The 23450-nt window shown below is 52.5% G+C and overlaps 1 protein-coding gene across 2 annotated transcripts in view; it reads left to right on the top strand.

The window, feature by feature from the left end:
* The first annotated feature begins 14929 nt into the window (after positions 1-14929).
* pnkp (polynucleotide kinase 3'-phosphatase) overlaps positions 14930-23450 on the top strand; it is a 54921-nt gene continuing 46400 nt past the window's right edge. For both annotated transcript variants that reach the window (XM_070866657.1, XM_070866656.1), the window contains exon 1: positions 14930-15015. The gene's annotated coding sequence lies outside the window, so the exon portion shown is untranslated. The remainder of the gene's footprint in view (positions 15016-23450) is intronic.

The following is a 23450-nucleotide window of genomic DNA, read 5'->3' as shown; positions in this document are numbered from 1 at the left end:
ACTGGGGTACCATCAGAAGTGTGGACCAATCGATGACCCGTGTATTGGGGGAAACCCATCAGAGACAGTGGGCCAATCAATAACCTGCATATTGAGGGATCAGACACAATGACCACTTTACTGGGGTGCGTCAGACACAGCGAGCCAATCAGTGTCCAGTTTACTGGGTTGCGTCAGACACAGCGAGCCAATCAGTGTCCATTTTACTGGGGTGCGTCAGACACAGCGAGCCAATCAGTGTCCATTTTACTGGGGTGCGTCAGAAACAGCGAGCCAATCAGTGTCCATTTTACTGGACACAGCGAGCCAATCAGTGTCCATTTTACTGGGGTGCGTCAGAAACAGCGAGCCAATCAGTGTCCATTTTACTGGGGTCCGTCAGAAACAGCGAGCCAATCAGCGCCCATTTTACTGGGGTAAAAAAAGACTTGCATTTATATGGCGCCTTTCACGACCACCGGACGTCTCAAAGCGCTTTACAGCCAATGAAGTACTTGTGGAGTGTGCTCACTGTTGTAATGTGGGAAACACGGCAGACAATTTGCACACAGCATGCTCCCACACACAGCAATGTGATAATGACCTGATAATCTGTTTTAGTGATGTTGATTGAGGGATAAATATTGGCCCCAGGACACCGGGGAGAACTCCCCTGCTCTTCTTTGGAATAGTGCCCTGGGATCTTTCACGTCCACCTGAGAGAGCAGACGGGGCCTCGGTTTAACGTCTGATCCGAAAGATGGCACCTCCGACAGTGCGGCACTCCCTCAGTACTGCCCCTCCAACAGTGCGGCGCTCCCTCAGTACTGCCCCTCCGACATTGCGGCGCTCCCTCAGTACTGCCCCTCCGACAGTTCGGCGCGCCCTCAGTACTGCCCCTCTGACAGTGCGGCACTCCCTCAGTACTACCCCTCCGACAGTGCGGCGCTCCCTCAGTACTGCCCCTCCGACAGTGCGGCGCACCCTCAGTACTGCCCCTCTGACAGTGCGGCACTCCCTCAGTACTACACTGGAGTGTCAGCCTAAATTTACGTGCTCAAGTCTCTGGAGTGGGACTTGAACCCACAACCTTCTGACTCCGAGGCGAGAGAGAGAGTGCTACCCACTGAGCCACAGTTGACACTGACATCAGAAACAGTGGACCAATCAGTGACTATTTTACTGGGGTAGACCAAAAAGAGTGGGCCAACCAGTGACCAATTTTACTGGGGTAGACCAAAAAGAATGGGCCAACCAGTGACCATTTTACTGGGGTAGACCAAAAAGAGTGGGCCAACCAGTGCAAATTTTACTGGGGTAGACCAAAAAGAGTGGGCCAACCAGTGACCATTTTACTGGGGTAGACCAAAAAGAGTGGGCCAACCAGTGACCAATTCACTGGGGTAGACCAAAAAGAGTGGGCCAACCAGTGACCATTTTACTGGGGTAGACCAAAAAGAGTGGGCCAACCAGTGACCAATTTACTGGGGTAGACCAAAAAGAGTGGGCCAACCAGTGACCATTTTACTGGGGTAGACCAAAAAGAGTGGGCCAACCAGTGACCATTTTACTGGGGTAGACCAAAAAGAGTGGGCCAACCAGTGACCATTTTACTGGGGTAGACCAAAAAGAGTGGGCCAACCAGTGACCATTTTACTGGGGTAGACCAAAAAGAGTGGGCCAACCAATGACCAATTCACTGGGGTAGACCAAAAAGAGTGGGCCAACCAGTGACCATTTTACTGGGGTAGACCAAAAAGAGTGGGCCAACCAGTGACCATTTTACTGGGGTAGACCAAAAAGAGTGGGCCAACCAGTGACCATTTTGCTGGGGTAGACCAAAAAGAGTGGGCCAACCAGTGACCAATTTATTGGGGTAAATGAGAGCCGGTGGGGTGCGATGGAATTGAAGGGACGAGAAGTCTCGAGGTCGGTCGGTGGTCCGGGTGAACGGCTTTGCTTTGACCCCTCTGCTTTCCTTCTCTCTCTCTCTCTCTCTCTCTCTCTGCCCAGGCTGCGCCAAGGGCCGGAGGGTCAACGCCAAGTGCTTCCTGGGGGTGCGGAGCTTCGAGACGTTCGACGAAAGCGCCAGGCTGTGCCGTGCCAGGGGCGGGAGGCTGGCCATGCCCCGGGGCCCGTCGGAGATGGAGGCCCTTGCCTCGTACACCAAGGCCTTCTTCGCCCCCGGCAACTGGCCGGCCTGGATCGGTGTGACCGACCGGCGGGACGAGGGCCTGTACGTCTTCCAGGACGGCCACCGGGTCAACCGCTCCGACCACTGGTACCGGGACCCCCGGCTCGAGCAACCCAACGGTGGCACGCAGGAGAACTGCGTGGCCGTCTCCACCGCCGACGGCAAATGGTGGGACAAGGACTGTAGCCGCAGGATGTATTACATCTGCGAGTACGACTACTGAGGGCGGCAAAAGGGGGCTGGCTCGGGTCAGCTCACCACCCGGTTGGGCGGGTTGGGGTTTGGCGACACGCGGCAATTGGGAACGACAGGAAGCCGGCGGACGGGCGACGGGCTAGGTGGAAGGCTCGGGTGGTCCTTCCGAAAGGGGCCGACATTGCCAAGTGGCCCCTCTCCCTCGGTGCCGCCCCCCCCCCCCCCACCTCGAGGAAGGCCGTTCGGCCCCTCGAACCCCCCTCCCGCCCACCTGCTACCTTTGATCCATCCGGCCACTTTCGCCTCTGATACTCTCCCCCCCCCCACCGCGCCTCACGACAAAGATCTTGGCGATCTCAGCTTTGAACAACTCCAAGTGACTCCCTCCCCATCGCCCCCCTCCCCCGCCCCACCCCAGCCTCAACAGCTCTTTTGGGGGCCGGGAGGTGGGGAAGAGAGTTTCCCCACCGCCATCACCTCCCCCCGACCGGCCTGCCTCGAATTTTAAGGCTTGTTGTCGACTCCGCCCACCAGAGGACATGGCTTCTCTCAAATCCTTCAAACCCCTCGATGAGACCATCCCTCAATTGTCGACACTTGAGGGATTGCCAGCCCAGGCGACGAAAGACTCGGAAGACTTGCATTTTTATAGCGCCTTTCGTGGCCACCGGACGCCTCCAAGCGCTTTACAGCCAACAAAGTACTTTTTGGAGCGTGGTCACCGTTGCACTGTGGGAAACGCGGCAGCCAATTTGCGCACAGCAAGCTCCCACACACAGCAACGTGATAATGACCCAGATAACGTGCTTTTCTTTTGGCTTATGTTGATTGAGGGATAAATACTGGCCCCAGGGCCACCTGCTCTTATTTGAAATGGTGGCCGTGGGATCTCTTGTGTCCACCTGAGAGAGCAGACAGGGAGGGGGGGGGGGCTCGGTTTAACGTCCCATTCGAAAGACGGCACCTCCGACAGTGCGGCACTCCCTCAGTACCGCCCCTCCGACAGTGCGGCACTCCCTCAGTACTGCCCCTCCGACAGTGCGGCGCTCCCTCAGTACTGCCCCTCCGACAGTGCGGCACTCCCTCAGTACTGCCCCTCCGACAGTGCGGCGCTCCCTCAGTACCACCCCTCCGACAGTGCGGCGCTCCCTCAGTACTGCCCCACCGACAGTGCGGCTCTCCCTCAGTACTGCCCCTCCGACAGTGCGGCACTCCCTCTGTACTGCACGGGAGTGACAGACTAGATTTTTGTGTTCGGGTCCCTGTCGTGGGACTCGAACCCACAACGAGAGAGCGAGTGCTGCCCACTGAGCCACGGCTGACACATGCAACCTGTCCTTATAATTTAACCCGTTCAGACCCGGTCTCATTCTGGCGACTCTGCGCTGCTCCCCCTCCAAAGCTGAGTATCCCTGCCCAGAACTGTATCCAGTTATTCCCAGATCGTCATCACAGGCAGTCCCTCGGAATCGAGGAAGACTTGCCTCCACTCCCAAAGTGAGTTCTTTGGCTGAACAGTCCAATACGGGAACCACAGTCCCTGTCACAGGTGGGACAGACAGTGGTTGAGGGAAGGGGAGGGTGGGACTGGTTTGCCGCACGCTCCTTCCGCTGCCTGCGCTTGCTTTCTGCACGCTCTCGGCGACGAGACTCGAGGTGCTCAGCGCCCTCCCGGATGCTCTTCCTCCACTTAGGGCGGGACTGGTCTTTGGGCCCAGGGACTCCCAGGTGTCGGTGGGGATGTTGCACTTTATCAGGGAGGCTTTGAGGGTGTGTCCCTTGTAACGTTTCCTCTGCCCACCTTGGGGCTCGCTTGCAGTGAAGGAGTTCCGAGTAGAGCGCTTGCTTTGGGAGTCTCGTGTCTGGGGGACATGCGGACAATGTGGCCCTGCCCAGCGGAGCTGGTCGAGTGTGGTCAGTGCTTCGATGCTGGGGATGTTGGCCTGGTCGAGGACGCTAACGTTGGTGCGTCTGTCCTCCCGGGGGATTTGCAGGATCTTGCGGAGACAGCGTTGGTGGTATTTCTCCAGCGACTTGAGGTGTCTGCTGTACATGGTCCATGCCTCTGAGCCATACAGGAGAGCAGGTATCACTACACCCACATGGGGTCCAACCAAATCTCTGTATGGCTGAGGCATAACTTCCCCCCCTTTCTATTCCAGTCCCCTGAACGAGGGCAAGGGCTGTGAACCAATAATTTTCACACTGTGGTAAGGCAACAAGACAGGGCCAATTGACAACCATTGTCCTGGCGTAAGTGAGAAGCAGTCAGCCAATCAGTGACCATTATACTGAGGTGTAGCAGAAGCATGGGCCAATCAGTGACTATTATCTTGAGCGCCATTAGAAGCATGGGCCAATCAGTGAGCATTATACTGAGCGCCATCAGAAGCACGGGCCAATCAATGAGCATTGTACTGAACGCCATCAGAGGCATGGGCCAATCAGTGACCATGATACTGAGCACCATCAGAGGCATGGGCCAATCAGTGACCATTATACTGAGCGCGATCAGAGGCATGGGCCAATCACTAACCATGATACTGAGCACCATCAGTGGCATAGGCCAATCACTAACCATGATACTGAGCACCATCAGAGGCATAGGCCAATCAGTGACCATTATACTGAGCGCCATCAGAGGCATGGGCCAATCAGTGACCATGATACTGAGCGCCATCAGAGGCATGGGCCAATCAGTGACCATGATACTGAGCGCCATCAGAGGCATGGGCCAATCAGTGACCATTATACCGAGTGCCATCAGAGGCATGGGCCAATCAGGGACCTTTATACTGAGTGCCATCAGAGGCATGGGCCAATCAGGGACCTTTATACTGAGTGCCATCAGAGGCATGGGCCAATCAGTGACCGTTATACTCGGGCGGGGTGGGGGAGTGGTCTAAAGAAGCAGGAGCCAATTGATGACCACTATACTGAGGTAGATGAGAGTCAGATGCACAGTCCCCTAAACACGCTCATGAATGAATTTTTCGCACAAACTCCATGAAACTAAATGTTAAATCTCAACATGGCGCTCAAAGTGATTTGCAGTTCCCCACAATCCCTTCCCCCGCCTGAAGTAAGTTTTGGGCCAATCATACCTCCCCCTTTCTCGAGCAAATGGTTGGCGGTGGTACCCTGATCGACAAGACGATTGACCAATCAGGCTCAGACGCCAATCGAAGCCTCGGCACCAATCAGTGGGAGCGATAGGAGAGATGGGGGCGGGGCGGGGAGACAGCTCAGAGACAAGGGATTGGCTTCCAAGTTCTCTCATTTCTGTTTCCCTATTGGTTGTCGCTTCTCAGTGACCTCCGCTCCCCCCATCCCCAGCCACTTTCAGGGTTGAATCGGGCTCAACTTGTCACGTTGAACGATCTCAACGTGATTCAACGAATTGTATTTATATAGTGCCTTTCACCCAGTGGCAATGTCACGGAGTGCTTCACGGGAGCGTAAATCAGACAGCAACTTGAAAGAAAGACTTGCATTTATATAGCGCCTTTCTTCACGACCACTGGACGTCCCAAAGCGCTTTGCAGCCAATGAAGTACTTTTGGAGTGCGCTCACTGTTGTAATGTGGGAAACGCCAATTTGTGCACAGCAAGCTCCCACACACAGCAACGTGACAATGACCAAATGGTCTTTTTTTGAGTGATGTGGATTGAGGGTTAAATAATGGCCCCAGAACACCGGGGGACAACTCCCCTCCTGCCCCGCCTTCGAAATAGCGGCCGTGGGATCTTTTACGCCCACCCGAGGGAGCGGAGGGGGGTCCTCGGTTTAACGTCTCGTCGCTGATAGTGCAGCGCTCCCTCAGTATCACACTCGGGGGTCGGGGGGTCAGCCGTAGGGTCTTTGTGCTCGAGTTGCTGGAGTGGGACTTGAACCCACGGCCTTCTGACTCAGAGGCGAGAGGGAGAGCGCTCCCCACTGAGCCACGGTTGACACATTGGCATCGAGCCACTTCAGGAGCGATTGGGGCAGGTGACAGGAAGGCTTGGCCAACGAGGTCGGTTGTAGGGAGCAGTTTCAACGGAAAGAGAGGGCGAGGCGGAGAGGGTGAGGGAGGGAATCCCAGAAAGGCTGAAGGATGGCCACCAATGGCGGAGCGATTACAATCGTGGCCATAATTGGAGGGCCGCAGAGATCTCGGAGGGTTGCGGGGGGGGGGCGGGGGGGCTGGAGGAGGTTGCAGAGATAGGGTGATGGAGGAGGGGGGGGGGCGCGAGGGGAGCCATGGAGGGATTTGCAAACAAGGATGGGAGACTTTTGAAATCGAGGCGTTGCCGGACCGGGAGCCAGTGTTGGTTGGCGAGCACTGGGGGGGGGGTGGAGGAGTGAACGGGACTCGGTGCGAGTTAGGACACTGGGGGTGGGGGTAGCCGAGTTTCTTTGGATGAGCTTGAAGTTTACTGAAGGGTGGGAGAGGGGAGGAGAGCGTTGGAATAGTCGGGGTCCGAAGGTCACAGAGGCACGGACGAGGCCTCCAGCAGGATGAGCTGAGGCAGGGGGCGGGCGATGTTAGCAAGGTAGGAATGGGCAGGCTTAGCGACGGAGAGGAATACGGGGGGGGGGGGGTCTTCTCGGAGCACATCTCGGGGACAAATAAGATGCCCGGGGGGGGGGGTGAAGGGTCTGGTTCAGCCTCGGACAACGGCCAGGGAGAGGGATTGAAGCGGTGGCAAGGGAACGTGGCTTCGGTCCATCCAGTATTCAATCGGAGGGAATTCCTGCTCATCCAATGATTAGCTGTCGGACAAGCGTCATGACAAGTCGGAGGAGGGGGAGGGCGGGGGGCGCTGACCGATTAACTTTTATCAACAATGGGCCGAAAGACAGAAATGAATCGCTTTTAGACAGCACCTTTCATGACCTCAGGAAGTTCCAAAGCGCTTTACAGCCAATGAAGTACTTTTTGAAGTGTAGCCCTTCCGACAGCGCGGCACTCCCTCAGTACTGCCCCTCCGACAGTGCGGCGCTCCCTCAGTACTGCCCCTCCGACAGTGCGGCGCTCCCTCAGTACTGCCCCTCCGACAGTGCGGCACTCCCTCAGTACTGCCCCTCCGACAGTGCGGCGCTCCCTCAGTACTGCCCCTCCGACAGTGCGGCGCTCCCTCAGTACTGCCCCTCCGACAGTGCGGTGCTCCCTCAGTACTGCCCCTCCGACAGTACGGCACTCCCTCAGTACTGCCCCTCCGACAGCGCAGTACGGCACTCCCTCAGTACTGCCCCTCCGACAGTGCGGCGCTCCCTCAGTACTGCCCCTCCGACAGCACAGTACGGCACTCCCTCAGTACTGCCCCTCCGACAGTGCGGCGCTCCCTCAGTACTGCCCCTCCGACAGTGCGGCGCTCCCTCAGTACTGCCCCTCCGACAGCACAGTACGGCACTCCCTCAGTACTGCCCCTCCGACAGTGCGGCACTCCCTCAGTACTGCCCCTCCGACAGCGCAGTATGGCGCTCCCTCAGTACTGCCCCTCCGACAGTGCAGTATGGCGCTCCCTCAGTACTGCCCCTCCGACAGTGCAGTATGGCGTTCCCTCAGTACTGCCCCTCCGACAGTGCGGCACTCCCTCAGTACTGCCCCTCCGACAGTGCAGTATGGCGTTCCCTCAGTACTGCCCCTCCGACAGTGCGGCGCTCCCTCAGTACTGCCCCTCCGACAGTGCGGCACTCCCTCAGTACTGCCCCTCCGACAGTGCGGCACTCCCTCAGTACTGCCCCTCCGACAGTGCGGCACTCCCTCAGTACTGCCCCTCCGACAGTGCGGCACTCCGTCAGTACTGGTAACCAGGGTGTGTCGGGCCTGGATTATGAGGGTCGAGTTTCTGGATTGGGGCTCGAACCCACAACCTTTCTGACTCTGAGCTGACAGAGGCAGACACCCACTGAGATAAGACTGAAAGAGAGTGAGAATTAATTTAAGGCAAGCGACTTGCTCACGAACCAATACCCAGGCACTTTAAACCCTATCTGTATATCGGATTCTCTGCATTTATCTTAACGGACAGTGGTTATGTACTCGTTGTTGAAATAAAAATTCATCTTTACTCCCAATTCTTGTGTGTGGCAAACGTTTCTTCTTTTAATCTGTGCAATGCTCCAGTTGTTTCATTTGCTATATCTTTGAAAGCTTTGCATTCAAACCTCAAAGGCTCCGGCTGCCAAGCTTAACATCACGTCATCATAGACAGTCCCTCGGAGTCGAGGAAGACTTGCCTCCACTCTAACAGTGAGTTCTCAGGTGACTGAACAGTCCAATACGGGAACCACAGTCCCCTGTCACAGGTGGGACAGACAGGGGTTGAGGGAAGGGGAGGGTGGGACTGGTTTGCCGCACGCTCCTTCCGCTGCCTGCGCTTGCTTTCTGCACGCTCTCGGCGACGAGACTCGAGGTGCTCAGCGCCCTCCCGGATGCACTCCCTCCACTGAGGGCGGACTGGTCTTTGGGCCCAGGGACTCCCAGGTGTCGGTGGGGATGTTGCACTTTATCAGGGAGGGCTTTGAGGGTGTGTCCCTTGTAACGTTTCCTCTGCCCACCTGGGGCTCGCTTGCCGTGAAGGAGTTCCGAGTAGAGCGCTTGCTTTGGGGAGTCTCGTGTCTGGGGCATTCGAACTGTTACGTATGGAGCAAGAGTCAGACTGAACACTATGAGCTCAAAGTGTGACCTTAGTCTTTTATTGCAGGTCTCCAGAGTGCCTCTCCAACCTGTGAAGCCTCCTTAAATACCTGTGCTCCCAAGGGATTATGGGATACCTTGGGACTGCAGGGGATGAGCCCTCTGGTGGCTGTACAGAGTAAATACAAGTCCACATATAGAACAACACTCCGCCCCCCCCCGGCTAAAGTCAATAGTGTTACTATTTACAATGTGAGTCGATCTGGAGCCCTTCTTGCCCTGGTTGATCATCTCGGTGTGAAAGCTGGTGTTGTTGGATCATTTGTTGGGCCCTCGCTGGGCTGCTGTGCAGCTGGCCTTGCTGGGCTGCCTGGTGTGTTGGGCCCTGCTGGGCTGCTGTGGATGATGGGTTCTGCTTCGTGGTCAACCGTGGTGCCGGTTGCCACTGGTGTGTGTTTTGGGAGATCAAACCAGGTAGGGTCCAAGGTGGGTTGCTCAGGGTAGTCGGTGAATCTGAGTTTGATTTGGTCCAAGTGTTTCCGGTGAATGAGTCCATTTGAAAGTTTGACCTGAAACACCCTGCTCCCCTCTTTGGCCACGACAGTGCCGGGAAGCCACTTGGGACCTTGTCCATAATTTAATACAAATACAGGATCATTGACTTCAATCTCGCGTGACACATTTGCGCTATCATGGTATGCACTTTGTTGAAGCCGCCTGCTCTCTACCTGTTCATGTAGATCGGGGTGAACTAACGAGAGCCTGGTCTTAAGTGCTCTTTTCATGAGCAGTTCAGCAGGTGGGATCCCAGTGAGTGAGTGTGGTCTCGTGCGGTAGCTAAGCAGGACTCGGGATAGGCGAGTCTGCAGTGAGCCTTCAGTTACCCTCTTCAAGCCTTGCTTGATGGTTTGCACTGCTCTCTCTGCCTGACCATTGGACGCTGGTTTAAACGGGGCAGATGTGACAAGTTTGATCCCGCTGTGTGTCATGAATTCTTTGAACTCAGCACTGGTGAAACACGGCCCGTTGTTGCTCACCAGGACATCGGGTAAGCCGTGTGTGGCAAACATGGCCCGCAGGCTTTCAGTAGTGGCAGCGGACGTGCTAGCCGACATTATCTCACATTCAATCCACTTGGAGTACGCGTCTACAACCACAAGGAACATTTTACCCAAGAACGGGCCTGCATAGTCGACATGTACCCTAGACCACGGTTTGGAGGGCCAAGACCATAAACTTAGCAGCTCCCTGGGTACATTGTTTAACTGCGAGCATGTATTACCTCTGTGAACTCAGGACTCTAAGTCCGCATCGATACCGGGCCACCACACGTGGGATCTGGCTATCGCTTTCATCATTACGATGCCTGGGTGGGTACTGTGGAGGTCACTGATGAAGGTGTCTCTGCCCTTCTTGGGGACCACTACTCGATTATCTCACAGAAGGCAGTCTGCCTGTATAGACATTTCATCTTTGCACTGCTGGAACGGCTTTATCTCTTCCTGCATTTCCACTGGGACACTGGACCAGCTCCCGTGAAGCACACAGCTTTTGACTAGAGATAATAAGGGGTCCTGGCTTGTCCAGGTTTTGATCTGCCGGGCAGTGACGGGTGATTGCTCACCCTCAAATGCTTCCCTAACCATGGCTAGATCTGTGGGCTGCGCCATTTCCACCCCCGTGGTGGGCAATGGCAGCCTACTGAGAGCATCGGCGCAGTTTTCTGTGCCTGGCCTGTGGCGGATGGCGTAGTTGTATGCGGACAACGTGAGCGCCCATCTCTGGATGCGGGCCGATGCGTTGGTATTTATCCCTTTACTCTCGGAAAACAGGGATATAAGTGGCTTATGGTCAGTTTCCAATTTGAATTTCAGCCCAAACAGGTATTGATACATTTTCTTTACCCCATAGACACACGCTAACACTTCTTTCTCAATCATGCTATAGGCTCTCTCAGCCTTAGACAGACTCCTGGATGCATAAACAACCGGTTGCAGTTTCCCGAAATCATTGGCTTGTTGCAATACACACCCGAAGCCATATGACGACACATCACATGCTTAGTACCAAACGCTGACATGGATCATACAACACAAGCAATTTGTTTGAGCATAACAATTTTCTCGCTTTTACAAAAGCATTTTCTTGGCTTTTGCCCCAAACCCATTCGCCCCCTTTTCATAGTAAGACATGTAGTAGTTCTAGCAGGGTGCTGAGACCCGGTAAGAAGTTACCAAAGTAGTTCAGGAGTCCCAGGAACGACCGCAGCTCCGTCACGTTCTGTGGCCTCGGTGCGTTCTCGATTGCCTCCGTCTTCGCGTTGGTGGGCCTGATGCCGTCCGCCGCAATCCTCCTTCCCAGGAACTCCACTTCAGGTGCCAGGAAAACGCACTTTGAGCATTTTAACCTGAGCCCCACGTGGTTGAGTCGACTAAGAACCTCCTCCAGGTTCTGCAGGTGCTCGACTGTGTTCCGACCTGTGACCAAGATGTCGTCCTGGAAGACCACGGTGTACGGGACCGACTTCAGTAAACTTTCCACGTTTCTCTGGAATATCGCCGCCGCTGATCGGATTCCAAACGGGCATCTGCTACAAACAAAAAGACCTCTGTGCGTGTTGATGCAGGTGAGGGCCTTCGATGATTCCTCCAGTTCCTACGTCATGTAGGCTGAAGTCAGATCCAGCTTCGTGAACGTCTTTCCTCCCGCCAGCGTTGCAAAGAGGTCGTTGGCCTTTGGTAGTGGGTATTGGTCCTGCAGGGAGAAACGATTGATAGTTACTTTGTAATCGTCACAGATTCTGACGGTGCCGTCTCCCTTGAGGACTGGGACAATAGGACTGGCCCACTCGCTGAACTCGATCGGTGAGATGATGCCCTCTCTTTGTAGCCGGTCTAGCTCGATTTCTACCCTTTCTCTCATCATGTACAGTACTGCTCTCACCTTGTGATGAATGGGTCGTGCCCCCGGAATTAGATGGATCTGCACTTTTGCTCCTTGGAATTTCCTGATGCCTGGTTTGAACAGCGAAGGAAATTTGTTTAAGATCTGTGCACATGAAGTGTCGTCAGCGGGCGATAGCGCTCGGACGTCGTCCCAGTTCCAGCGTATCTTTCCCAGCCAGCTCCTGCCGAGCAGCGTGGGACCATCGCCCGGTACCACCCAGAGTGGTAGCTTGTGAACCGCTCCATCGTAGGAGACCTTTACAGTAGCACTGCCCATTACAGGAATCAGTTCTTTTGTGTAAGTTCTTAGTTTCGGAGTTAAGACTGGCCTTGAGGCCTTGTTGCACCACAACCTGTTGAAAGTCTTTTTGCCCACGATGGACTGGCTCGCGCCCGTGTCCAGCTCCATTGACACCAGGAGTCCATTTAGTTCAACATTCAGCATTATCGGGGGACAATTCGTGGTGAATGTGTGCACCCCATGTACCTCTGCCTCGTCGGTCTGAGGCTCTGGTTCGTCGTGCTCCTCCGTGGATCTCTCCTCCTCTGCAACATGGTGATTTGCAGGTTTAACAGGATTTGCAGCTCGCCTGTACATACGTTGGAGGTGTCCCATTGTTCCACAACCCTTGCAAACGTACCCTTTGAATCGGCATGAATGGAAACAATGATCACCCCCGCAGCGCCAACAAGGTGTTAATGGCCTTGCATTCATCACCCTTGATGGTGGACTCTGAGTCATCTGCGGACGTGTAGCTGCAGGTACGTGTGACCTGCCCTGTACGTTACAATTCAAAAACAACATCACTTTATTCACAATATTGTAGCAGCACTTGTGTGCTGAGAGATTTGCTTCGTATTGTCACTGGTGGCAATGAACGCCTGGGCTATCGCTATGGCCTTACTCAAGGTTGGGGTCTCTACAGTCAAAAGATTGCGAAGTATGGTTTTGTGGCCAATGCCAAGTACGAAAAAGTCTCTGAGCATGTGCTCCAAATGTCCTTCAAATTCGCAATGTCCTGCAAGGCGTCTTAGCTCGGCGACATAACTCGCCACTTCCTGGCCTTCAGACCTTTTGTAGGTATAGAACCAGTACCTCACCATCAGAACGCTTTCCTTCGGGTTCAAATACTCTCGGACCAGTGTGCACACATCGTCGTACGATTTCTCCGTGGGTTTCGCTGGAGTGAGCAGGTTCTTCATGAGGCCATACGTTGGTGCCCCACAGACGGTGAGGAGGATCGCCCTTCGTTAGGCAGCGCTCTCTTCCCCATCTAGCTCATTAGCCACGAAGTATTGGTCGAGTCGCTCCACAAAAGTTTCCCAATCATCTCCCTCCGAGAATTTCTCCAGGATGCCCACTGTTCTCTGCATCTTTGGGTTCGCTATCTGTATCTCGTCGCCAGTTGTAGTGTATGGAGAAAGAGTCAGACTGAATGCTGTGAGCTCACAGTAAAGTGTGACCTTAGTCTTTTATTGCAGGTCTCCAGAGTGCCTCTCCAACCTGTGAAGCCTCCTTAAATACCTGTGCTCCCAAGGGATTATGGGATCCATTGGGACTCCAGGGGATGAGCCCTCTGGTGGCTGTACAGAGTAAATACAAGTTTACATATACAACAGGAACAATGTGGCCCTGCCCAGCGGAGCTGGTCGAGTGTGGTCAGTGCTTCGATGCTGGGGATGTTGGGCCTGGTCGAGGACGCTAACGTTGGTGCGTCTGTCCTCCCAGAGGATTTAAGATGGAAACAAGCAACCCTTTCTATCATTAATTGGAATCGAACAGGCTTTCGGACAGAATCGCTCGAGTTTCTGACTGAATGGTTTCGGCGAAATTGGTAGTTTTATGGCAAAATTACCGTTTTCGCTGCGCTACCATCTTTAGGCCTAACTTTCGACCTTTCGTGGCGCAAACCGCGAGCTTCGGCAACTTTCATCAACATCATCAAAATCGAGGAAGACTTGCCTCCACTCTAACAGTGAGTTCTCAGGTGACTGAACAGTCCAATACAGGAACCACAGTCCCTGTCACAGGTGGGACAGACAGTGGTTGAGGGAAGGGGAGGGTGGGACTGGTTTGCCGCACGCTCCTTCCGCTGCCTGCGCTTGCTTTCTGCACGCTCTCGGCGACGAGACTCGAGATGCTCAGCGCCCTCCCGGATGCACTCCCTCCACTTAGGGCGGGACTGGTCTTTGGGCCCAGGGACTCCCAGGTGTCGGTGGGGGATGTTGCACTTTATCAGGGAGGCTCTGAGGGTGTGTTCCTTGTAACGTTTCCTCTGCCCACCTGGGGCTCGCTTGCCGTGAAGGAGTTCAGAGTAGAGCGCTCGCTTTGGGATTCTCGTGTCTGGGGACCATGCGGACAATGTAGCCCTGCCCAGCGGAGCTGGTCGAGTGTGGTCAGTGCTTCGATGCTGGGGATGTTGGGCCTGGTCGAGGACGCTAACGTTGGTGCGTCTGTCCTCCCGGGGGATTTGCAGGATCTTGCGGAGACAGCGTTGGTGGTATTTCTCCAGCGACTTGAGGTGTCTACTGTACATGGTCCACGTCTCTGAGCCGTACAGGAGGGGCGGGTATTATGGCGCGGAAGACCATTTCGGCCCATCGTGTCCACGCCGGCCAGCAAGAACCAACCAGCCCATCTGTTTCACTTGTTTTAAGACTTTGAGGGCCTTCATCCTGCACCAACATGGCTGCGCCATTTATTGTTCCCTCACCAAGATGGCGGACACTCGCTTCAACCCAGCTCCATGTCTTCCCTCACCCAAGATGGCGGACGCTGCCTTCACTCCCCATAATCCCACCCTCACCAAGATGGCGCCGGATGACCGTCAGCAGCCAAAATAGGACTGCGTGTCGTCCCTTCACCAAGATGGCGGAGGGGGTTGCCTTCACTCCCTGTTTCCCCCCCCAACCCACCCTCACCAAGATGGCGCGCCGTGCCCAGCGTGATGACGTCGTCGCGTTGTCCTCGCTGCTCGGTGGAAGAGAAGCTGGGCGCGGAGGGGGGGCCACACGCGTGCGCAGATGTGATTTGCAGGCAATGGCCGGCGGCAGCGGGTGAAAGCAAGGCCCGGAGGTGAGTGCGGGGCTGCCCGGGAGCATCCACCCAGCGCTGAGGGGGGGGGGACAGGTATGGCGGCCGGCTACAACACCCCGCCTCCCCTCACAACCCCATTACACCCCCACATCCACGTTTCAACCTCCCCCAGAGTTACAATAGGGGGATTCCTATGTAAACATGTCACGCTGCAGCCCCCCCCCCCCCATCCCCCAGAGTTACAATAGGGGAATTCCTATGTAAACATGTCACGCTGCAGCCCCCCCCCATCCCCCAGAGTTACAATAGGGGGATTCCTATGTAAACATGTCACGCTGCAGCCCCCCCCCCCATCCCCCAGAGTTACAATAGGGGAATTCCTATGTAAACATGTCACGCTGCAGCCGCCCCCCCATCCCCCAGAGTTACAATAGGGGGATTCCTATGTAAACATGTCACGCTGCAGCCCCCCCCCCCCCATCCCCCAGAGTTACAATAGGGGGATTCCTATGTAAACATGTCACGCTGCAGCCCCCCCCTCCCCCAGAGTTACAATAGGGGGATTCCTATGTAAACATGTCACGCTGCAGCCCCCCCCCCCATCCCCCAGAGTTACAATAGGGGGATTCCTATGTAAACATGTCACGCTGCAGCCCCCCCCCCCCCATCCCCCAGAGTTACAATAGGGGGATTCCTATGTAAACATGTCACGCTGCAGCCCCCCCTCCCCCAGAGTTACAATGGGGAAATTCCTATGTAAACATGTCACGTTGCAGCCCCCCCCTCCCCCAGAGTTACAATGGGGAAATTCCTATGTAAGCATGTCACGTTGCAGCCCCCCCTCCAGAGTTACAATGGGGAAATTCCTATGTCAACATGTCACGTTGCAGCTCCCCCCCCCGCCAGAGTTACAATGGGGAAATTCCTATGTAAACATGTCACGTTGCACCCCCCCCAGAGTTACAATGGGGAAATTTCTATGTAAACATGTCACGTTGCAACCCCCCCCCACCCAGAGTTACAATGGGGAAATTCCTATGTAAACATGTCACGTTGCAGCCTCCCCCCCCAGAGTTACAATGGGGAAATTCCTATGTAAACATGTCATGTTGCAGCCCCCCCCCCCAGAGTTACAATGGGGAAATTCCTATGTAAACATGTCACGTTGCAGCCCCCCACCCAGAGTTACAATGGGGAAATTCCCATGTAAACATATCACACTGCAGCGCCCTCCCCAGAGTCACAATGGGTAAATTTCTATGTAAACATGCCACGCTGCAACGCCCCCAGAAATGAGCTTTCGACCATATATCCGCAGGATAACTAAGACCGCCTATTTCCACCTCCGTAACATCTGCCCTTGCCTCAGCTCATCCGCTGCTGAAGCCCTCATCCATGCCTTTGCTACCTCTAGACTTGACTATTCCAACGCACTCCTGGCTGGCCTCCCACATTCTACGCCACGCAAACTAGAGGTCATCCAAAACTCGGTTGCCCCCGTTTCCTAACTCGCCCCAAGAGCTACCCAGCCTAATCCCACTTTCCCGCTCTCGGTCCGTAGCCCTGTAGATTACGGCACTTCAGGTGCACATCCAAATGTGGTGAGGGTTTCTGCCTCTACCCCCCTTTCAGGCCGTGAGTTCCACCCCAGACCCCCACCACCCTCTGGGTGAAGACATTTCCCCTCAAATCCCCTCTAAACCTCCCCCCAATTACTTTCAATCTCTGCCCCCTGGTTGTTGACCCCTCTGCCCAGGGAAACAGGTCCGTCCTATCCACTCTATCCAGGCCCCTCATCATTTTATACACCTCAATCAGGTCTCCCCTCAGCCTCCTCTGTTCCAAGGAAAACAAACCCCAGCCTATCCAATCTTTCCTCATCGCTAAAATTCTCCAGTCCCGGCAACATCCTGGTAAATCTCCTCTGTACCCTCTCCAGTGCAACATCCTGGTAAATCTCCTCTGTACCCTCTCCAGTGCAACATCCTGGTAAATCTCCTCTATACCCTCTCCAGTGCAACATCCTGGTAAATCTCCTCTGTACCCTCTCCAGTGCAACATCCTGGTAAATCTCCTCTGTACCCTCTCCAGTGCAACATCCTGGTAAATCTCCTCTGTACCCTCTCCAGTGCAACATCCTGGTAAATCTCCTCTGTACCCTCTCCAGTGCAATCACATCCTTCCTGTAATGTGGTGACCAGAACTGTGCACGCAGTACTCCAGCTGTGGCCTAACCAGTGTTTTATACAGTTCAAGCATAACCTCCCTGCACTTGTATTCTATGCCTCGGCCAATAAAGGCAAGTATTCCGTATGCTTTCTTAACCACCTTATCCACCTGGCCTACTACCTTCAGGGATCTGTGGACCTGCACTCCCAGGTCCCTCTGTTCCTCGACACTTCTCAGTGTCCGACCATTTAATGTGTGTTCCCTCGCCTTGTTATCCCTCCCCAAATGCATTCCCTCACACTTCTCCGGATTAAACTCCATTTGCCACTGCTCTGCCCACCTGACCAGTCCATCGATATCTTCCTGCAGTCCGTGGCTTTCTTCATCACTCCTGTCTGCTACCCTGTGTCTCAGTTTCTCCTTATTCAATCTATAAAAAAACCCACCGACCCGAAATGTTAACTCTGTTTCTCTCGCCACAGATGCTGCCTGACCCACCGAGTATTTCCAGCATTTTCTGTTTTTATTCCCAAATTCGAGCCTCAGCAGTATCTTGCTTTTCTATCGGGTCACCCCTCAAAAAAAAACAGCCCCATCTTATTCAATCTTTCCTGATGGGTATAACCTTTCAACTGTAGTATCATTAGAACATCAGAAATAGGAGCAGGAGTCGGCCATTCGGCCCCTCGAACCTGCTCCGCCATTTAATACCATCATGGCTGATCCGATCATGGACTCAGCTCCACTTCCCCGCCCGCTCCCCATAACCCTTCACTCCCTTATCGCTCAAAAATCTGTCTATCTCCACCTTAAATATATTCAATGACCCAGCCTCCACAGCTCTCTGGGGCAGAGAATTCCACAGATTTACATAGAAACATAGAAAATAGGTGCAGGAGCAGGCCATTCGGCCCTTCGAGCCTGCACCACCATTCAATAAGATCATGGCTGATCATTCCCTCAGTACCCCTTTCCTGCTTTCTCTCCATACCCCTTGATCCCCTTAGCTGTAAGGGCCATATCTAACTCCCTCTTGAATATATCTACTCGGGGATCAAGGGGTATGGCGTGAAAGCAGGAAGGGGGTACTGAAGTTTCATGTTCAGCCATGAACTCATTGAATGGCGGTGCAGGCTAGAAGGGCTGAATGGCCTGCTCCTGCACCTATTTTCTATGTTTCTATATCCAATGAACTGGCCTCAACAACTCTCTGCGGTAGAGAATTCCAATGGTTAACAACTCTCTGAGTGAAGAAGTTTCTCCTCATCTCGGTCCTAAATGGCTTACTCCTTATCCTAAGACTGTGACTGACCACTGGTTCTGGACTTCCCCAACATTGGGAACATTCTTCCTGCATCTAACCTGTCCAGTCCCGTCAGAATTTTATATGTTTCTATGAGATCCCCTCTCATCCTTCTAAACTCCAATGTATAAAGGCCCAGTCGATCCAGTCTCTCCTCATATGTCAGTCCTGCCATCCCGGGAATCAGTCTGGTGAACCTTCGCTGCACTCCCTCAATAGCCAGAACGTCCTTCCTCAGGTTAGGAGACCAAAACTGAACACAATATTCCAGGTGAGGCCTCACCAAGGCCCTGTACAACTGCAGTAAGGCCTCCCTGCTCCTATACTCAAATCCTCTCGCTATGAAGGCCAACATACCATTTGCCTTCTTCACCGCCTGCTGTACCTGCATGCTAACCTTCAATGACTGATGTACCATGACACCCAGGTCTCGTTGCACCTTCCCTTTTCCTAATCTGTCACCATTCAGATAATAGTCTGTCTCTCTGTTTTTACCACCAAAGTGGATAACCTCACATTTATCCACATTATACTTCATCTGCCATGCATTTGCCCACTCACCTAACCTATCCAAGTCACTCTGCAGCCTAATAGCATCCTCCTCACAGCTCACACTGCCACCCAACTTAGTATCATCCGCAAATTTGGAGATACTGCATTTAATCCCCTCGTCTAAATCATTAATGTACAATGTAAACAGCTGGGGCCCCAGCACAGAACCTTGCGGCACTCCACTAGTCACTGCCTGCCATTCTGAAAAGTACCCGTTTACTCCTACTCTTTGCTTCCTGTCTGACAACCAGTTCTCAATCCACGTCAGCACACTACCCCCAATCCCATGTGCTTTAACTTTGCACATTAATCTCTTGTGTGGGACCTTGTCGAAAGCCTTCTGAAAGTCCAAATATACCACATCAACTGGTTCTCCTTTGTCCACTTTACTGGAAACATCCTCAAAAAATTCCAGAAGATTTGTCAAGCATGATTTCCCTTTCACAAATCCATGCTGACTTGGACCTATCATGTCACCATTTTCCAGATGCACTGCTATGACATCCTTAATTGATTCCATCATTTTACCCACTACTGAGGTCAGGCTGACCGGTCTATAATTCCCTGTTTTCTCTCTCCCTCCTTTTTTAAAAAGTGGGGTTACATTGGCTACCCTCCACTCCATAGGAACTGATCCAGAGTCAATGGAATGTTGGAAAATGACTGTCAATGCATCCGCTATTTCCAAGGCCACCTCCTTAAGTACTCTAGGATGCAGTCCATCAGGCCCTGGGGATTTATCGGCCTTCAATCCCATCAATTTCCCCAACACAATTTCCCGACTAATAAAGATTTCCCTCAGTTCCCCCTCCTTACTAGACCCTCTGACCCCTTTTATATCCGGAAGGTTGTTTGTATCATCCTTAGTGAATACCGAACCAAAGTACTTGTTCAATTGGTCTGCCATTTCTTTGTTCCCCGTTATGACTTCCCCTGATTCTGACTGCAGGGGACCTACGTTTGTCTTCACCAACCTTTTTCTCTTTACATACCTATAGAAACTTTTGCAATCCGCCTTAATGTTCCCTGCAAGCTTCTTCTCGTACTCCATTTTCCCTGCCCTAATCAAACCCTTTGTCCTCCTCTGCTGAGTTCTAAATTTCTCCCAGTCCCCGGGTTCGCTGTACCATGACACCCTGGTCTCGTTGCACCTCCCCATTTCCTAATCTGTCACCATTCAGATAATATTCTGCCTTCGTATTTTTGCCCCCAAAGTGGATAACCTCACATTTATCCACATTATACTGCATCTGCCATGCATTTGCCCACTCACCTAACCTGTCCAAGTCACCCTGCAGTCTCTTAGCGTCCTCCTCATAGCTCACACCGCCACCCAGCTTAGTGTCATCTGCAAACTTGGAGATATTACACTCAATTCCTTCATCTAAATCATTGATGTATATTGTAAATAGCTGGGGTCCCAGCACTGAGCCCTGCGGCACCCCACTAGTCACTGCCTGTCATTCTGAAAAGGACCCGTTTATCCCGACTCTCTGCTTCCTGTCTGCCAACCAGTTCTCTATCCACGTCAGTACATTACCCCCAATACCATGTGCTTTAATTTTGCACACCAATCTCTTGTGTGGGACCTTGTCAAAAGCCTTTTGAAAGTCCAAATACATCACATCCACTGGTTCTCCCTTGTCCACTCTACGAGTTACATCCTCAAAAAATTCCAGAAGATTTGTCAGGCATGATTTCCCTTTCATAAATCCATGCTGACTTGGACCGATCCTGTCACTGCTTTCCAAATGTGCTGCTATTTCATAGAAACATAGAAACATAGAAAATAGGTGCAGGAGTAGGCCATTCGGCCCTTCTAGCCTGCACCGCCATTCAATGAGTTCATGGCTGAACATGCAACTTCAGTACCCCCTTCCTGCTTTCTCGCCATACCCCTTGATTCCCCTAGTAGTAAGGACTTAATCTAACTCCTTTTTGAATATATTTAGTGAATTGGCCTCAACAACTTTCTGTGGTAGAGAATTCCACAGGTTCACCACTCTCTGGGTGAAGAAGTTTCTCCTCATCTCGGTCCTAAATGGCTTCCCCCTTATCCTTAGACTGTGTCCCCTGGTTCTGGACTTCCCCAACATTGGGAACATTCTTCCTGCATCTAACCTGTCCAACCCCGTCAGAATTTTAAACGTTTCTATGAGGTCCCCTCTCATTCTTCTGAACTCCAGTGAATACAAGCCCAGTTGATCCAGTCTTTCTTGATAGGTCAGTCCCGCCATCCCGGGAATCAGTCTGGTGAACCTTCGCTGCACTCCCTCAATAGCAAGAATGTCCTTCCTCAGGTTAGGAGACCAAAACTGTACACAATACTCCAGGTGTGGCCTCACCAAGGCCCTGTACAACTGTAGCAACACCTCCCTGCCCTTGTACTCAAATCCCCTCGCTATGAAGGCCAACATGCCATTTGCTTTCTTAACCGCCTGCTGTACCTGCATGCCAACCTTCAATGACTGATGTACCATGACACCCAGGTCTCTTTGCACCTCCCCTTTTCCTAATCTGTCACCATTCAGATAATAGTCTGTCTCTCTGTTTTTACCACCAAAGTGGATAACCTCACATTTATCCACATTATACTTCATCTGCCATGCATTTGCCCACTCACCTAACCTATCCAAGTCGCTCTGCAGCCTCATAGAATCCTCCTCACAGCTCACACTGCCACCCAACTTAGTGTCATCCGCAAATTTGGAGATACTACATTTAATCCCCTCGTCTAAATCATTAATGTACAGTGTAAACAGCTGGGGTCCCAGCACAGAACCTTGTGGTACCCCACTAGTCACTGCCTGCCATTCTGAAAAGTCCCCATTTACTCCTACTCTTTGCTTCCTGTCTGACAACCAGTTCTCAATCCATGTCAGCACACTACCCCCAATCCCATGTGCTCTAACTTTGCACATTAATCTCTTGTGTGGGACCTTGTCGAAAGCCTTCTGAAAGTCCAAATATACCACATCAACTGGTTCTCCCTTGTCCACTCTACTGGAAACATCCTCAAAAAATTCCAGAAGATTTGTCAAGCATGATTTCCCTTTCACAAATCCATGCTGACTTGGACCTATCATATCACCTCTTTCCAAATGCACTGCTATGACATCCTTAATAATTGATTCCATCATTTTACCCACTACTGATGTCAGGCTGACCGGTCTGTAATTCTCTGTTTTCTCTCTCCCTCCTTTTTTAAAAAGTGGGGTTACATTGGCTACCCTCCACTCCATAGGAACTGATCCAGAGTCTATGGAATGTTGGAAAATGACTGTCAATGCATCCACTATTTCCAAGGCCACCTCCTTAAGTACTCTGGGATGCAGTCCATCAGGCCCTGGGGATTCATCTTTAGTAATTGATTCCAACATTTTCCCCACTACCGAGGTCAGGCTAACCGGTCTATAATTCCAAATTTTCTCTCTCCTTTTTTTAAAAAAGTGGTGTTACATTAGCTACCCTCCAGTTCACAGGAACTGATCCAGAGTCAGTAGAATGTTGGAAAATGTTCACCAATGCATCCACTATTTTTGGGGCCACTTCCTTAAGTACTCTGGGATGCAGACTATCAGGCCCCGTGGATTTATCGGCCTTCAATCCCATCAATTTCCCTGACACAATTTCCTGACTAATAAGGATTTCCTTCAGTTCCTCCTTCTCAGTAGACCCTCGGTCCCCTAGTATTTCCGGAAGGCTATTTGTGTCTTCCTTCATGAAGACAGAACCAAAGTATTTGTTCAATTGGTCTGCCATTTCTTTGTTCACCATTATAAATTCACCTGATTCTGACTGCAAGGGACCTACGTTTGTCTTCACTAATCTTTTTCTCTTCACATATCGATAGAAACTTTTGCAGTCAGTTTTTATGTTCCCTGCAAGCTTCCTCTCATACTCTATTTCCCCCTGTTAATTAAACCCTTTGTCCTCCTCTGCTGAATTCTAAATTTCTCCCAGTCCTCAGGTTTGCTGCTTTTTCTGGCCAATTTATATGCCTCTTCCTTGGATTTAACACTTTCCTTAATTACCCTTGTTAGCCACGGTTGAGCCACCTTCCCCGTTTTATTTTTACTCCAGACAGGGATGTACAATTGTTGAAGTTCATCCATGTGATCTTTAAATGTTTGCCATTGCCTATCCACCATCAACCCTTTAAGTATCATTCGCCAGTCTATTCTAGCCAATTCACGCCTCATACCATCGAAGTTACCTTTCTTTAAGTTGAGGACTTTAGTCTCTGAATTAACTGTGTCACTCCCCATCGTAATAAAGAATTCTACCATATTATGGTCACTCTTCCCCAAGGGGCCTCGCACAACAAGATTGCGAATTAGTCCTCTCTCATTACACATCACCCAGTCTAGGATGGTCAGCTCTCAATTGGTTCCTCGACATATTGGTCTAGAAAACCATCCCTAATACACTCCAGGAAATCCTCCTCCAC

This window comes from Pristiophorus japonicus, chromosome 23, assembly GCF_044704955.1.
Source record: "Pristiophorus japonicus isolate sPriJap1 chromosome 23, sPriJap1.hap1, whole genome shotgun sequence".
In the NCBI taxonomy this organism is placed as follows: domain Eukaryota; kingdom Metazoa; phylum Chordata; class Chondrichthyes; family Pristiophoridae; genus Pristiophorus; species Pristiophorus japonicus.
Note: the sequence above shows the minus strand (reverse complement) of the source record. Positions and strands in the feature narration are given on the sequence as shown.